This window comes from Pimephales promelas, chromosome 9 (assembly GCF_988280905.1).
Source record: "Pimephales promelas chromosome 9, fPimPro1.hap1.1, whole genome shotgun sequence".
Classification (NCBI taxonomy): domain Eukaryota; kingdom Metazoa; phylum Chordata; class Actinopteri; order Cypriniformes; family Leuciscidae; genus Pimephales; species Pimephales promelas.
This window is the reverse complement of record NC_142777.1, coordinates 10987826-10994053: the sequence shown is the minus strand read 5'-3', so window position 1 is coordinate 10994053 and position 6228 is coordinate 10987826. Positions and strand designations below refer to the sequence as shown.

Below are 6228 nucleotides of genomic sequence, written 5' to 3'. Positions count from 1 at the left end.
GGGATCCATTCATCCAAGAGTAGAGTTAAGTATATTTATGGTTTTGTGAAAAGCCCAAACCGTGTAGATAAACACAACATCAAAATTGTCAGCAAATCATCACATCACAAGTAGCTCTTGTTAGAAGTGAGTGTTCCAATATTCCAAAAGTTCATTAGAAGTCCCGGAGTAGAAGTCCAACAGAAAGTGTTTTAAATCATAAAGCATCAGTCCTCGTAATCAACAAAGGTGTAGAACCAGAGCACAACATAGTCCAGATGAAGTGTCCATATTGAATGAAGTCAACAGAGAACCCTCTAAACAAACAGGCAAATACAAATCAAAATATGCAACAAAAAAAAAAAACATTGATAATAAACAATCAAATTACAAAATATATACAACTTACATTGAGCTGTTGAACCAAAAAGATTCCTCAAAATAGGGTTTCTTGCATACGGCTCAGTTGAGCAAACACTCAAAGCCATGCCAATACCTATCTAAACACTCTTACTTGTCTCTCTTAAAAGGATAGCCCTACCCAAAGAAACCTCTATAGCTCCCCCTTGAGGCAGGGAGTTGAATTACAGCACAAGAAATGTAACATTCTTTCAGAACTGTTACAATGTGAATGAGCGAACAGTAGTCTACATGTACATAGTGATGAGAAGAAAACGGTTCGTGTTTGTGTTTCTTCCGGAAACAATGGACTAAATGAGATTCTGCAGAGTTCAGCGCACTTGGATCGGCGTTCGTAGATTGACTGGTGGAGACAATTTTTCAAAGATGGCTTCTTCCTGTATTCGCGAAGTTGACTGTGTGTATAAAATATCTTCTTATTAAACTGTATGGACACTGACAAAGTTCTCAATGCTTCGGTTTGAATGTAGGGACTATTATTATGCTACCGTGTTACTGTGGGGCTATTTTGAGCCTTCTTAGTGGTAATAACAAGCCATTTTTATTTGTCATTACTCTATGCCCCATATACTAGCGTTATGGGCTAAACTGTTTTTATAGATAAAAACTATTTACATTCGGCAATCATGAAAACAAATCTCAGATAACGGTTGACTAGGTAACAATGTGTAATTAGACCAAAGGTTCATTTTGCACCGGAGTTCTCCTTTAACATCCTAACAAACAACACCATTATGCCAAAGGTACCCAACAACAGTAGAAAACTCCCTAAACAGCAAGTAGCTTATTCTTTAGGGACTGGACTCTGTTGGTGCACTTTTCTCCCAATCCCACAAAGATGTTCTGCACTGCCTCAAATGTGTATTTTAGTCCTTTTGAATACTCAATGTTCAGCGCATAGAGAAGTCCAAAGAGTACCATGAAAGCAGTAGGAAAGTCAGGTAGGTCCTCCATGACGACGGTTTCCTCAAGAATGATGGCGAAGTTTGGACATGTCTTTGTTGTCTGTGAGATATTGTCCTCCATGACTTCAATGCACAATTTCAAACCTCTTGTGTAGGTTTCTTTCAAATCAGTGTCCTAAGAATGATATAAATTTCATTAAAAAATGGTTGTGCATATGTACAAATTAAAAAAAAAAAATCAAAGCTCAAACTCAAACAAAACATGGCACTATGACAAGCAGGACAAGGACAAGAGCCATGTGATCAAGCTCACCTGCCTCGTTACTCACAAAAGGAGGTCCGGATGAATAAAAGGAAGAGCGAGAACAGTGCAAGATGAGTGAAGACCAGGCCTGGATTATTCATGTTATGTTTTATTTATGTGTCTCTTGACGAGTCCCTCACAGAGGACTGCCGCTCAAACATAAACAAAACGTAACGTAAATAGTCTAAGCCTGGTCCTCTTACATCCTTCACTGTCGTCGCTCCTCCTTTCATCAATCCAAAGCTCTTCTGTGAGGCACTCGAAACCGGTTCTGCATGCAGGTGAATCTCCTTATCAGCCATGTCACCGGCCTTGCACCGTTCTCACGGCTCTCAGCCTCGTACTGCTTGCCACAGGCACAGTATGTGTTAACCTGATGTAAATACTTTTTACAACAAGCCACATGGAAACTGTCAGCACATTTATTAAATATAACCCCACATTTCATAAAATAGCAGTTTTAAATGAAAATATGACATGAAAAAAAGCTAAAAACTTACCAGACAAGTCTTTGATATTGCATCACGCTCCCTGAGGTACAAGGGGAGTCCCCGTAAAGCTGTAGCGTGTCTGTGTGATAAGATATCTGTTGTCTAGAGGGAGATAAATCATTCTAATTATGATTTACTTCTGCACGAATCCTTAAACATCGTTTAAAGAGACTTAAAAAAGAGTGTCACTGAAAATGTATTAGGGATGGGCAAAGGGTCAGAAATGAAGGGGGTTCAGGGCAAAATAATCTGTGAAAACTGACAACAAAAATGTAATCTATACTTCCACAATCTTGACCTATGTGATAATCACATAGGTCACATTTAAATGTAGCTTGCACCGTTGTTTTATCAGAATTTGTGTCGACCCTATAGACCATTTCACAAGATGTAAACAACACTGGTCCAGAAGCACTTCCTGTTTCAGTTTTTTAACACTACATAAAAGCTGGGATAAAATACAACCAACAGAACATTTAAAACTGAATCAAAAAGTTAAACAAACATCTTTAAGATGTTTTCTTTACATGTGAAATAAAGAAAACAGTTACAAACTGAAACAGGAAGTGCTTCTGGACCAGTGTTGTTTACATTTTGTGAAATGGTCTATATAAATGTGTTTTCAACGCACCTGGTGTTTTGAAAGAGCAGACACACTCAGGGTACAGGCACAACAATGGTTCACGTCGGCCTGGGCGCCAGTGCTTTAGCCTACAGTGTCTCAGCAGCAGCTTTTGACTGGCACAACTGTATTTGCAGTATCTACACTGCATGAAGTTTCCTCTCAAGGTAGATCTGTTTAAGAAAAAAGACAAACGCGAATGATCAGTTTCATGAAAGGCAAATTAATGAATGAACAATGAATTTACACTGCAAAAAAATTTTCTCTCAATATTTGTGTCTTGTTTCCAGTCCAAATATCTAAAAAGTCTTAAATCAAGATGCATTTACTAGATGAGTAAAATACTAGAATAAAAGTAGAAAGCAAAAATAAGTGAGTTTTTGCTTAAAAAAAGCAAAATTGTCCAAAAAGGAAAAATAAATTAATTCAAACAAAAACAAGAATATTCTTCCTATTTCATTGGCATACAATTTATTTATTTATTTATTTATTTAAAGTAAAAATTCGATTAATTTTTAAAATTTATTTCCCCTGAAAACCAGACAAATTATCTTCTGTCTTTTAGCCTACTCATCTAGTAAATGCATCTTGATTTGAGACTTTTTAGATATTTGGGCTGGAAACAAGACACAAATACTAAATAAGAAAAGCTTTTGTTGCAGTGTATAACGTTACCTAGGCTTATGCTTTTTATTTTTTATGACAACTGCTGCACAGAGATTTTTCAAAAATCATTATCTCTTCAAAACTTTATTAAATATTAATCAGTACTGTTGGAGAAATTAATCAGAATTCTCAGTTGTCATTTATTATTAGCAGATATGGAGAGCAATGTAATATGTTAAAGTCAAGAATGTGCGTGACAGCGACTGAAAAAAAATGATAACGTTACTGTGCAGCAAAAGCCATAGCAACAAAACACTTAACGTAAATATTTCACGTCACGTTAAAATAATGAATAATAAAGCTTGATAGATTGATTAAAAATAAAGCTAGATACTGTACATTTAAACATTCAGTAATGTTGATATCTTACAATGTTAAAGTTAGTGGTGTTTATTTTTTCCAAATTAACTAATATCAACTAATTCAGAAGTAAAGTAACGTTACAACAAAATAAATAAATAAATAAATAAAACCACTCACCATATTCCTCCGTCTGAATTATTATCGCCCACGTGCTGCCTCTAGATTTTCTGTAAAATCTGTAAAGATTTTTCTTCAGCCGCTTGATGAACAACACGCCTGTTCTTCTCAAGTTGTTTCTCCCGCATTAAAAAGTGAACGTTGATGTTGAGTCATATGCTGCGTCCCAATTTGCATACTAACCGTTCTAAATAGTATTCAAAAATAGAATTAGTGCGTCCCAAACCGTAGTATGTTGAAACGAGTATTTCAAAGATACCCGGATGGTCTACTTTTTCCGGTCAGAATCCGAAGTGTAGATCGATGCACATTCTAACGGCTGATATTGCCCACAACCCCAATTTGCACGTTCAACGAGGATTCGGTTAGAACTACAAACACGAGTAAAAAGTGTTAAAAAATTACATACACGGAGGACGCGCGAGTCCCGCGATTATGTTGAGAGGTTTAGATAAAGAGCTTTCAGTGATTAATTAACACTATCTGACCTGACTAAAATTAATTTATTCAATGTTCTCCACATTATATTGCATCTGCAGCAGCATTGTGAACTTTTGTAAGGATACGTTTAGCCATTACTTTTTAAACGCATCTTATTCAAATTGCAAAACACGGGGAAAGTATACACATGAAAGACCGGCAGATTAACGTGCTCCGATACGGTAGGAAATCAAATTAGAGTGAATGGAGGATTTTAACTGTAACGAGATGATTGACAGGGCAGTTTATGGTGACAGGATGCACGCAGCATGCGACAAAGCCGTCCGTTAAAGATGACGTGATAGTATGTCCCAAAGCTTTCCTACTTTTGTGCTACACACTCAAAAGTATGTACTTTTTCTTCACAAAAAGAGTACATACTTATAGGGCGTAGTATAAGTAAGCGAATTGGGACGTAGCAAGTTTGAGTAAAGGTCACGTACTGGGGGTTTGGTTTGGCACGAGTACATACTTATAGAGTATGCATACTTGCATACATACTATAGCGAATTGGGACGCAGCAAGTTTGAGTAAAGGTCACGTACTGGGGGTTTGGTTTTGCAGAGTACATACTTATAGAGCGTAGTATAAGTAAGCGAATTGGGACGCAGCAAGTTTGAGTAAAGGTCACGTACTGGGGGTTTGGTTTGGGATGAGAGAAAAAAATATATAATGTTTATCGGAAAACATGCTGCTAATTCTTTGTAAATGTATTTTTTTATTTAAATGAAACATTTCAATAAAATAAAATTTAAAAAAAATAAATAACTCTTTGCTAGGCTAATTGTGTTATGTTCTGTTTGTGAACCCTGTAGGAGCCATACACTGGGTTTTGGGCTTTTATTATGTTTTTTCTTTTTCTTGCACTGTTGTGTACATGCACACGCATGGTTACGTCATCGGTGACTGTGGGCGTTACTGGGGGTGCGATGTCTGTATTAATGTGTGAGTGTGCGCACCTGTGCGGCAAGCTTGGGTTTGGATCATGGCTGCAGGGTGATTATGGGGAGAAACTTTCTGTTGACCGTCACCGCTGGCCTTACCACTGTTTTTCCATCAATGTGATCATTACTAACATCCTTTATAGATGTCTCTGAGGTACCTTTGCACTGCTTAAACCATGCATCGCTCAAGTAAGTGATTGGTTGTTTATTTTTGTGAAATAGCGTAATAAAGAGATTGATCAACACATACAAAGGTTCAGCGTAACGCGTCTTCAGTGTGAATCCTCATGTTTCAGCCTGCTGTGGCGTTTTAATTGATTGTTTGTTTGGTTTCACTTGAGTAATATACGCCACAATATAATGTCAACAGAAAGTTTTTGTTGCGTTGATTCAAACGTATTGTAGGGATAACGTTGGATGTTTGCGATCGCTTTCAGTGTTGGAATGTTGACGAGACAGCGCGTTGAGATTCGCGTAAGCCCATTCATTCATAAATTGGCTGTTATGCTTATTTGTCATCGCAATCGTCTTTATCATAAGGCATAAATATTGAACATTGGGGATTGTCTGTTAAGATACATAAGAAACATCTGTATTCCCTGCTAGGCTTAGCGGTACTTTCACATAAGGTGATTGTACTGTTTGTTTGTTTTGGGACCTTTTGTAGTGTTTTTGTTCGTGTGTCAAGCGGGTGAAGCATTGTGCTTGGGAGTACCGCCGTAGTTCTGGTTCTAAGACGGTCTGTCTGGTTCAAGGCTATCGGTATTTAGGTACATAAATACCCACCGCTAGTATGCACAGAAGACTAGGGTTGAGTTAGTTTAGCTTCTGTAAATAAGTTAGAGGGAATTAAAGACAGCATTGCACCTTGTTCATATGGAAACGTGACAAAAGGGTGTTGTTTTAAGCATTTTGTTAGTAGAGATTTTTGTGATTA

At 37.2% G+C, this 6228-nt stretch overlaps 1 long non-coding RNA gene across 1 annotated transcript; it reads right to left on the bottom strand.

Annotated features, from left to right (window-relative positions):
- Positions 1–1165: 1165 nt before the first annotated feature.
- Positions 1166–2889, bottom strand: LOC148977516 (uncharacterized). The gene is made up of 3 exons (XR_016169779.1): positions 2731–2889; positions 2109–2201; positions 1166–1479 (listed from the first exon to the last, which is right to left on the bottom strand). It is a non-coding gene; the product is annotated as an uncharacterized LOC148977516 (long non-coding RNA).
- Between the last annotated feature and the right edge of the window lie 3339 nt (positions 2890–6228).